The sequence below is a fragment of the Gavialis gangeticus genome, unplaced genomic scaffold (genome assembly GCF_001723915.1).
Source record: "Gavialis gangeticus isolate Ggan-Ray unplaced genomic scaffold, GavGan_comp1, whole genome shotgun sequence".
Taxonomy (NCBI): domain Eukaryota; kingdom Metazoa; phylum Chordata; order Crocodylia; family Gavialidae; genus Gavialis; species Gavialis gangeticus.
Window position 1 is genome coordinate 41,819,557 of NW_017729008.1, and position 11,427 is coordinate 41,830,983.

The window sequence follows — 11,427 nt, forward strand, 5'->3', positions numbered from 1 at the left end:
AAGCCTGCCTGGATTCAGGTAGGTCACGTGGCTGTGGGCCCAGACGGCCGAGATGACGGAGCTGTTGCACTCCAGCAACACTGAGCTCACGTCTCAATAATGTACATCCATGACCTTACAAGAGCCTTGCCACAGCTCCCAGGCCGTGCGCTCTTCAGAAATACACGTCCGAGCCCTGTCCCACACCAGAAAGTCCTTCCTGATTTTTCTTATTCACAAATCATTCACTCAAATGGATCAGATTATGGTCAAAACCAACTGGACCCTGAGCCCTTTATACTGTCCCTACACAGGGAAAACCCCTAAGAAATTAGCAGCCATTTTGCAAATGGGCATTTCTCTGTGCACGTATCTGAATCCGAGCCTCCGTGTTTGGCCCAGGCTGCTATCTATTGGGCTGGGACTTGATTCAGGGCCTAGGGAAGTCAAGGGGAGTCTTTCAGCTGACTTCCCAGGCTCTTGTGCCGTGCTCCGAGCAATGCATGCCCTTCTCAGGATACGGATGCAGATTTGCACCGGGAAAAGATGCCTTTACACTGGTGTGCATGTGGAGCACCACCCTGCGCCAGCAGAAGCCACCTCACCCTGGGGCAACTCCCTGGACCGCTGCCTAACCATTATGCCAGCACAAGCCTCGTCAGTGGAAAGGGCTGCATTGACAGCCCTGGAGACGTGAGCTTACCTTCCTACTTATCTCAAAGCAAAGGTGCAGCCGAGCAGCGGCAGTGCAAATCCCGTACCCCGCGACTCGCTAGAGGCCACTTCCAGGGGGAACAAGGTAACATCGCAGTCCATTCGGATCCCAGCCTCTCTGCTGAGCTCACGGGGATGGGCAGCGGGGACACGAACCTGCCCAAACCTGGTGCTCGCTGCACCTAGACCAGTCCTGGACCCTCAGAAGACAGCAATATTTATTCGCTACCAACTGGACCCAAAAGCCTTCCCTCGGAGGTGAAACCCCCCTCTGCAAAAGCCATCAGTTCCCTGCTTCATCCGGATCCAGCACCCCTGGCTCTGGTTGTGCATGGGCAGCAGGACGGGCCTAACCCTGGGGGTCTCATAGAGACGTGGGGCTGGAAGGGACCCCCAGCGGTCAGCTCCTCCAGAGGCAGGGTCAGCCCTGCCCAAACCATCCTATACACGTCCATCGTCTAAACTCTTGGTAAAACTACTATCAACCCTGACACAGCACAAGGTATAGCGCCCTAACCTGCCACAGGTAACGCAGGGGAGCCACGGCAGACAACCTCCTACCTTTATAAAGGGTTGTTAACACGCGCTCTCGCGATCCCAGGTACAAAGGCGCAACCCCTGCTGCAGAGGAAGGCGAAAGCCTCCGCAGTCCCTACTGGTCTGACCACGGGGTGATCAGTCTGACCCTGAACAGAGGGGCAAGACCCTTTAAGCAGAAACCCCCAGCGTGAATCCAAGCACTGGCACCCCCAAGTCCAAATCCCCAGCTCCGGTTGCAACCAGCACCCAAATTCATTCAACTAGTGGTGATCATTCCTGTCCACGCTCCTTAATGCCAAGACGCAACCATGCCCGAGGGCTTCCCTCAGCATCCTACAAGGGGCTGGTCGTGGGGCATCATATTGCCAGAATGGAAACCTCCCAACACCCGGGTGAGGCCGGGCAATGCTACCACCCTCCTAGTGCAAAGCGCACCTCCAGCACTGGGAGGAGAAGGGCCAGGTCCCAGACAAGGACCCGGCCTCTCCTTCTTGCCTGAGTTATGACAGAAAGAGCGAGCCCTGCTCCGGTCTCTAGGAGAAGGGAAAGGGCTCCATGCCCTTAGATGACCACCTTGCTGGGGTCGTTTGACCCCGGTGCTCTTTCCTGCCATGGCAGGGGGTCGGACTTGATGATCTGCTCAGGTCCCTTCCTACCCTAGAAACTATGAAACTATCCCAAATGGACTGAAGGGCCTGCTTCCAGTGTTCAAGCTCCAGGGACACAGCTGAGCTCAGGTGAATCCCACCCTGACATGTTGAGAGAAGCAGCCCAGGTCCCTCACACCAGGTGCTGCAGGAAAGAGGTAAGCATTGCAACCCTGGGCTGGGAGGAGCCCCTGGATGTGCCTACACCCCTTCCAAGGCTGTTCCCGCCCGTGCCTTGCCCGCCAAGCCTGCAAATACAGCCACGAAGCCACAGCAGGTGCATCCCCCTGACAGCCCTCTCCAGCGGGTCAGAGGCAGGAGTCCGGGGAGGGGCTGTGGAGGGTTTCAGCCTGCATTTCCAAGTGTGAGCAGGAGCAGACCTGCCGGAGAGCTGCAAAAGAGGTATAGGCAACCCTAGTACGTGTAGCCGCAATTGCTAGCCCAAGGCCAGCGTTCACCGGCAGATCCAGGACTCCCAACACACAGGAGAGTGCTCTCCCCGGTCCCTCTAGTGCTGGCTAACACTGCCCTCAGGGCTGGCCGAGCAGGGGGCCAGACCCAGCTTCCCGACAGAAAATGCCACCTCCGCTCACTCCAGCGCCAGCTTCTTTCTAGGAAAAAATGCTCCTGGTGCCATCCTGCCCCACTCTCTGTTGGCCAAGCCTCTAATGCAATCAGGGAAAACTGCAGCTGCGACCACTCAGGGCAGAGAAGAAGCAGGTGGGAGCCGGCAATTGCCACAAATCTTATTTAAGAAACAAATCAGCGTCAGGGGAGAGAACTCAGCCTGTTACTTAGGCAGAAAATTGCATTTGTCTAGACTGCATTTCTGTCATCCCCGGGGAAGCAGAATAGCTCGTTAAATGGCAGGAGACAACAGAGCCAGGTCGAGAGAGGAGGGCTTGAGTGTAAAGCGCCGCAGCTGCATCGACGTGCACAAGGTGTAAAACCCAGCCAGGTTCTTGGCCGGCAGACTCAGGGTGCCTCAGGAAGCAAAAACAGCGACTGGGTAGCACTAACATAATGGCTTAGACGGGCAAAGAGCCCTGCCACCCAGATCTAGCCAAGGGGAAGGATGAGCTCGACCCCCCCCAAACTAGCCAGCATGGACCAGCGTAGCCATCTTGTTCCCCATCAAGCCTGGAGCCATCAAGTCTTGCTCCCCATCAAGACTGTCACCTCCCAAGAGATCCTCCCAGTCTGTCACGGGACAGCACGCTTCAACTGCTTATCTGCTACCCCTGCAGATCTGGACCCTGCTTATACCATGGGAGAGGGGAGTCTGGCTAGTCTCTGCATCATGGGAAAGGTACCATGCACCCTGGTTGCACCAAGACCGTCCTGGTTTGAAGAATCCTGTCCCCCCTTCCTGCCGGACTGTAAAAACTGGGGTTTTGTTACAGTTTAATATTTCCCTCCTAAAAAATTTGCCTCACGCTTCACTAGGATATCAGGTAGCACCAGGGTGAGATAGGCCTTGCCTGTTCCAACCAGGTGGGGTCCTCCACTGGAAGAGGAATAAGGGGAAAAAAACCCTGGTCGTACCCTGTTTGGTCTCCCTTTCAGCATCCACTCTCTGCCCCTGGGTGGCACAGGGTGCTGGGCAAGATGGATGTAGGGTCTGACCTACTACGTGGTGAGTCTTATGATCTCACGAAGGATTGGAGATGGCTTTGAGTCGGGCTACGTGTAGCAACCTCTGCTGGGAAGCAGTTCCTCCTGGGGTGAACACTGCGCTGCACTATGGTGGGCTGACCAAGCCAGCAGCAATACTTCCAGGTCCAGTTCTTGTCTCCAACCAGGCCCAGCTGTCCTTCCCTTCCATGAGCCTTTAGCAATCCAAGAGGATAGGAAAGTCTTTGGAGAGACAGGTGAAAAACTGGGATGGAATAACCCTTGCTTTATAATGGAAACCAAAGAGCAGTGTTGCAGGACTCCTGGGCTCGTTAGAGACATAATCAACTCAACACACTTGTTGAAATGAGGAACGACTGAGAAATATTTCAGCTGAAGACTAATATGTTCCCAGCTCAATCCTGAGCTATTACTTGGAAATTAAAATGTTAATTAGACAGACAGTGGTGGTTCCCACACTGACCATTGGTGCTCCACTCCTTTTTAACGAGGAAGGTAATTAACCACTGGAACAAGAGCTACTGGAGGATTCTAATTCAGACTGGATATTTTCCTAAGAAATGTGCTTACGTTTAAATGGGAATTAACTCAGCAAAGTCCTAAGGCCTGCATTTTAGATGAATAGATTCATAGATGTTTGAGTCAGAAGGGACCTTAGCAGCTCATCGGGTCCGACCCCCTGCCCTGGGCAGGAAAGAGCACTGGGGTCAGATGACCCCAGCCAGATGCATGTCTAGCCTCCTCTTAAAGACCCCCAAGGTAAGGGAGAGCACCACCTCCCCTACTTTGATACAGGAGGTCAGACGAGATGGCCAAAATGGTCCATTCTGACCTTGTAACGTGGGGCTCTTCAGATTTTCAACCTTCGTGTATTGCAACATGCTTTGGCTTCTGAAGAACCTACCTTGAAGGACTATCATATTCTGACAAGCCACGTAGTACCCACAGAGTGACATCTTCACCTGATAAAAATAAAGCAGGTGCCTTGGCCTTCTAGGGCATTTGTACACACCACGGTTTTTACTGTTTCTTGCGCTGCAATGGCATGACTGTTTGCACAAGTGGGTTTTCCAGATGCTTTAAGTCTCTCTGGTGTATTAAACAAAAACTCCTCAGATGTAGTTTAATTTGGCTCACTGCAAATTAAAGCGTCACGTCCATGGATTTGTTGCATGCAAATGACGTTGTCGGCAGTCCCTCGGAGTCGAGGATGACGTGCGTCAGGCTTGATGGGTCCTCAGGTGACTGAGGAGCCTGATTCTGGATACACACTTTCTTCAGCAATGGGGGCATGTTGTTTTATGGGGGAGTGGGATTTGCAGCCCCATGTTGGTCTCATTCTCCTTCCTCTGGTGCTGCCATTCCACCTCAGTATTGAATCGTTGGGCCTCAAAGCGTTGGGTGCCTTGGTGGGCCAGGTGGCAACACACTGAAAGGTCAGCAGCTTGCTCCTCCAGCCATTGGTGTTGATGCCTCTGTGCTTGAGGGCCACCCTGAGTGTGCCTTTGTACCATTTCCTTTGGCCACCCTTTGAGTGTTGGCCAACAGAGAGCTGGGAAAAGTGAATCTGGCAAGGGAGGCGGTTCCCAGACATCTCAAACACAAAGGCACTCAAAGATGTGTAATGAGCCTCTTTGTCCACCAGATGACATTTTGAATTGCTGACACCTTTTTTTTTCTTGTGCCATGTGCCAGCTTCCTGGTCCCACAGCTGTGGGGCAGGGTACGGGGTAGGGATCCCTGGACAGGCCTGGGGGACAGTGTGTCCCACTCTCTTGTGGCACTATCCGGGGGTGGAGCCCACAGCTGTGGGGCAGGCCACAGGATGCAGGCAGGGGGCAGCTCCTCTTGCTGGAATTTACAGAGAATTGCACACCGGGCTTAATTCATTCGAAAGCCTAATGCGTGCAAACACTGACACGATGCTCCAGAATAAATTTAAATTTTATAAACCTATTTAATTTAATGAGGCTTATGCCCCGTGATGTGTACAGGCACCCCTAAAGGATCCTATGCCCCAAAATCTGATAGACCAGATTTTGCAACCTCAACTTGAGACTGGAATTCTTCTCCAGCGCGACGTTAAAGTGTGGACCTGCCTCCTTGGAGTCATCAAAGATCCTCAGGCAGCCCTCAGGTTGGGAACAGGAGGGAAGACACAAATGAGGTGATGTCTGGAAACCAGGACACGTGGGGAAAGGTTGGAAGGATTGGGGTGACTAAAAGAAGGGAAGACTGAGGAGGTATTTGGTAAGTGCTTTCAAATACAAAAGGGATTGTCAAATAGGAGATAGCAACCAGCTGTTCTTTGTGTCCTCAGGAACAGGACAAGGAGTAATGGGTTCAAATTGTAGGGAGGGAGACTGAGGGTAGATAATAGGAAGGACTGCCTAGCTCTGAGAGTGGTTAGGCAAAGGAACCGATTCCCTAGAGAGATTGTGGGACCTGTCACCAGAGATTTTTCAGCTTTTTAGATTTTTACAAGTTTTTTTCTTTAAGATTTTTACATGGTAGATAAACATTTGTGAGGGATGATATAGGCAGGCATGACCCTGCCTTGAGCAGGGGATGGGACTAAGTGACTTCCTGAGAGCCCTTCCAGCCCCATTTTTCTATGACTCTTTGACTGAGGCTTTTAAGACCTGGCTACACAAAGCCCTGGCTGGGATGATGTAGCTGAGGCTGGTCCTGCTTGGAGCAGGGGGTTGGACTAGGTGTGACCTCCGGAGGTCCCTTCCCACCCTCATTTTTGATGATTTTATGATTCAGAGAGACACCTGCCGTTCAGGCTGAAATCTAACTTGGGTAATCCCATTCTCCCTTGGTTTCTTCTACAGCCCTTCTGCCTTCATTGCTATGGGGCAGAACCATTCAAGTTTGGGAAGCTGGGTGTGTTTTTCCTTCTACTCTGCCAATTCCTCCTCTACTACCTATTTGCAGGCTGTCTTTATGACTAAGGCTGGTCCATCCCACTGAAGTCCCACTTCGGGGGGTTGCTGTCTCCCAGTCACTCACCCGCCTGCTCCCCAACCCCTCTGGAGTACAGACATGCGGATAGAGCAAGCCTCTTGCCCAGCTTTGCTGCCACATGGGTTGCAAGGACCTTCGACCATGAGTGATTTCATATTTGCAGACAAAGTTCTTGGGGTGAATCTGATATCTTTTATTGGACCAACTTAAATAGTTTGATATTTGCAGTCACTCTGAAGCACCAACAGATGAGTCAGTTCTTGGGCTATCCTGGCAAGCAGAGGCAGGAAAAACTCACCCCCTTCTAAAAACAGCTGCACAGCAAAGAGAAGCAGCAACTGCTTTTGAAGATCCTTGAGCCAAAATCTGGGGGGAGGTCACCGGGGAAATCCAAAAATACTCATGGCCCCGAGCACCATTCATAGCTCCCAACCCCAATAGCATGCAGCCTGCCGCAGCCCAGGAGACCACTGCTGTCACAGGAAGCCAGAGCCGCTCTGCTTAATCAAAGGCAGCAGGTGTTTAGGATGCTTGCAGCAAAGGCTGCTCCTCAACCCGTGCTGCGTGATTAAAATCCACCTCATCAGTTCAGAAATGGCCTTGCCACTGAGAGCGAGGCATGGAGTAGGTCAGTTTATTGTAGCCTTCCAAGCAACTGCGTTCATTAAATTGTCAGCCTTCATATCAGGCTGGGAGACATGCAGGTTCCTTGTATCCTAGCCGAGGGGCAGATCCGTTTTATGGGAGGGAGGCTGGACAGACACAGGCTGAAACACCTCCGTCTTGTGGGCATCATCCAGGAGTTAAGCTGAGCACCATGCCACGTAGCTCAGCCACCAGCCCTGAGGACTGGCTCAGTCCACATGGGTTTAGGCTGGATTTGAACAGTAGACTCCAACTCCATCTAAACCCCATGATATCTGCTTTTTTTGTTGTTGGTTGGTTTATTTTATTTTAATTTTGTGTCTCAGGCCAAATGAGCCAAATCATTTCAAAGTCCATCAGCTGAGCAGAGCTCAGTCACTCAAGTCTGTGTATTGCTACCACCCGCAGACTCAATCTGGGGCTCCAGATACCCCCAAATCCATAGCAGGCATCCTCCCTGCAAGCCCCAAGGCCAGAGGCCATGGGGTTCAGATGCCTCCTGGTTTCACCTGTCCCAAACCAACAGGCCAAAGGAGCAGGCTAGAGGGAAAGCCCGAGAGCAATCCCCCATCCCCATCCTCCCATTGCGAAGCCCTTGCAGACTCTTGTAGGGATGCCTACCGTCAGCTACACCAAGTCATTTAAGGTCGGGAGAAAGGGGATCTCCCCTTCCAGGCACAGCAAAACCACCTGGACCAGCACCATCAGGGTGGTGTCTCCCCTGCCCATGACATCTACGCCGCGGAGCCGGCGAGTGTGTTGACAGACATGGAAGGGATGCTAACTTATGCCCTCCTGATCAGTGTTTCGTGGCTACATATTTCTCTTCTGGCTACTCTGAATGGAAACTGCAGGAGCGCAGACTCACGTCAGATCCATTTACCACGAATTTCATTGACACGCGCTTTCTTAATCTGCCCCTGACAACTGGTATCACCTCGGCATTGCAAAAGCATCACAGTCCAGGCCGAAGTAGGCAACGGGAAAGCTTTCTAAGCAGGCAGCTTTGGATAATGCAGGGTCTGAGATTCTGGCTAGGTTGGAAGCTCACTTTTAAATTAAATTAAAATTAAACTGCAGGTGACATTTCAGGGCAAGAAACAGATCAGCAGCAGCCCTTAACCATGTTTCACTGAAGAGGCTCCCATGGTTGGGAGAGGCAGCAAAGAAAACATTGGGCTTGAAGTCAGAAGACCTGGGGGGATCTTGCCTAAGCTCTGCCACCGACTCGCTCTGTGACCTTGGTCAAGTCACCTTACCTCCCTCTGTTCTCCATTGACCCTCTGTTTGTCTTGCCTACTTAGCCATCGACCCCTGATCTGAGGATGATCTCTACCATGGCTCACTGATGGGTCAAAAGCTTTCTAGGATAAAGGCTCTCTGATTTGTGAATCAGGGCCCAGAACAGCGAAGCCCCAATCTCAGTGAATGCCCCAAGGTGTTACTGCAAGATGTCAGCTGTAAAATCTCCATTTGCTTGCTGGGCCCTCTGAAGCTCATCCGTGCAGGAGACTGCACTTTCCTAGGGACCAATGCAAGATTGCAGAATGAAGCTGACCCCCCAAACTCCCTCCCTACATCTCACGACCTTCACAAACCTCAACGGACCCAAGCCACTTCCCTTTGGCCTGGCCTCCTAACAGCATGCATGTTTTACACGTGTTAAAGTCATAAGCCTCCCAGACCCAACAGGCCACTGCATGAAACCTTCTGAGTCGGGAAAGGAGGCGAGAACCAGCACACGAGATGCTGGTCACAAAGCTTGAACGCATGGCCGTAGATGCCCCGATAATACGGAGAGGAGCCTGCAGGCCTATACGGCACCGAGCCCAAAGCAGCAGCAGAGCACCAGAAAAAATGCACTGTGCTAAAAGCTGTGGCTCGGCCTCCCACTGAGCTGTCAGGTATATTATCAACAGGCATGGGAGAAGTTTTCCCACTTCACTAGCAACACCTAGTGGAGAAGGACAAAAAATGAACGGCACCATGAGGAAGATGGGAGGAAACTGGTGCAGGAAATGTGCTGCATCCCAGAAAGGAAGGGCAGGCCTGGGGTGGAGAATTTGGAGTGGGATTGTGGAGAACCAGGCCCAGTCTTTGACTCTTCTGTATACCCCCAAAGCAGAGGAGCTAAGCCAGAGCCAGTCATTTCTTTCCCACCCCCTCGCAGACTGTGCATCTCCCCCAGGCCCACCCAGCACAGGCTCTCTGGCTGCTTATGGGGCTTTCCACAAAAAAGCCCCGGTTGCATCTAGGCAGGGGGTGGCAATAGGGCTGCTGGACCCTTTTCCAATCCAAAGACATCCCACTGCTCCATTATTAATATTCCCCTCACTGGCTACGGACAGAAGTTGCACATAAACCGGTTTAAGCCATCAGAAACCGGTTTAACCCTATAACAGAACAGAAGTGCAGTGCACATAAACCGGTTGCAAAATGGCTGAAACGGGTTTTAGATAAGCCTGGCTGAATGTAGTCTCAGACTTCACCGATTTCGGTCAAAGCAGTTTATGAAACTTGTGTCCCAGAGCCCTGTGGCCTGTGGCATGCAGCTCAGCACCCCAAATACCTATCCATACGCAGTCTTTCATGGAGGTTTAAAGGGATCCTACACCTTAGCAGGGGGTGACAGCAGCCTGCTTTTCCCCAGTGGGTGTAACAACAGGGGGGAGCAAACATGAGAGGACGTACTTGCTGGGCACACTGGTGCCCCTCAAATCCCTTCAGGGCACATGGCTCATGTTTTACAGGCACCAAGTCAAGCCAACGGTGTTTTAGAGGCTTCTTTAGGTCCAGCCATGGCACAAGCCCCTAGCACAAGTGTGCTGGTGCTAGGACTGGTTTGGCTTATTTGTACTGGGATAAGTCTTGGCATAGGCTGCATCCACCCACCCTAATGGGGTCCGATCCCCCGGGGATCTTCCCTCAGCCCGACTAGGTCCAACGGTCTGCCAAGAAGTTTAGTTACAGCCCCGTGAAGGATGCTCTTGCATGAAGGAAAGTGGTCGGTGTCTAGCACTGCTTGGAGCCTAGTGAAGGCTAATACTCCTCGTTCTCGAGGGCCAGAAACCCCCAGGAAGGGGAGGCTTCTTCCGTCCCATCTGCCCCTTACAGCCCTTCCCCCCACCGCAGCCAAAACAAGCACTTCAGCCCCAAGCTGAGCCAGGTTTTATTTAGCCTCTTGCTCATAACTTCACTGGGCGTGGGGCAGCTGGCTGCATTGCCACTCCCCGGCCTTCGTCTACAAGAGCGGCTGGCATTTTGTGGTCAGCTTCATTAAGAAAGCCGGCGTTGCTATAGTACACACAGTGGAGCAACTGGCAGAGCCAGCTCCAGCCTGCAGAAGAGACTCAGCCCCGTCCCTTCCGGGGTAGGGCCCATGTCTCCGAGCCATCCTCCTCCTGCCTTGCTCTACTCCTGGACGCACGTAGCTTCCCCTTGCAGCTTGCAACAGGAGAGCTGGAGGATGCTCTGAGCCCTGCTGCAGCCCGATGTCAAGTGCATTTTGATGGGATAGGGGGAGAGGCAGATTTAAGCCCCTTCGGGGTGAGGGGCTTCTAAAGCTGGGCTGGAGCAGGTCACTCATCAAGGTTGGCCAGCTCCAAATTCAGGTTTCCAGCTTATTTTTTTACATAGGCAAGCTAGCAAACAGAGCAAACACTAAAGTAGGCAAGTGCATAAAAATAAACAAAATCAAAACTTACAGCCTTGGTTCAAACCTAACAAGGGCAAGCCAGGCACTGTTCTTCTCCTACAGCCCCCTCTCTTCTCTCCTTCATTACTCTCTGGTCCTGGAGTGCTTAACTTGCTCTCTAGATCTACCTTCATTTATTGGTCATTTATGGCAGCTGTACCCAGCCTTCCAGCCAGGCTTACTGTTAACTGCTTGCTACCTGCAGCTGGGTCTCAGGCTGAGCTACAGGCTGAACACAGCCTTACACTGGGAACCTAGTCAGTGCAAACACTGATGCGATGCTCCAAAATAAACAAGTTTACATTTTATAAACCTATTTAATTTAATAAGGATTAAACCCCATGGTGTGTACAGGCACCCTAGAAGGCCAACGGCCGTGCTATATTTCTATTAGGTGAAGCTGTGTGGTTTTGCACAATATCCCATCCAGTGGGCAAGTGCCATAACCACAAAACTGAGCTAAATGGTGAGAGGTCTTCTTTTCTTCCTACCCACATATTTTCTGGGGTAGGTAGGATCTAAAATCCATGACAAGTAGCCTGAAATGATACTCATGCTTCTGAAGTTTATTAGGGGGAGATCATGTCAGACCAACCTGATTGC

At 52.0% G+C, this 11,427-nt stretch overlaps 1 protein-coding gene and 1 long non-coding RNA gene across 2 annotated transcripts in view; one reads left to right on the forward strand and one right to left on the reverse strand.

Annotated features, from left to right (window-relative positions):
* The window catches only part of LOC109292273, an 83,163-nt gene that overhangs the window by 58,363 nt on the left and 13,373 nt on the right, over window positions 1–11,427 (reverse strand). Inside the window, exon 2 of the long non-coding RNA XR_002096088.1 lies at window positions 10,583–10,589. This is a non-coding gene — a long non-coding RNA (uncharacterized LOC109292273). The remainder of the gene's footprint in view (window positions 1–10,582; window positions 10,590–11,427) is intronic.
* Window positions 1–11,427, forward strand: part of COPG2 (coatomer protein complex subunit gamma 2) — a 770,521-nt gene that overhangs the window by 51,070 nt on the left and 708,024 nt on the right. The window lies entirely within an intron of this gene.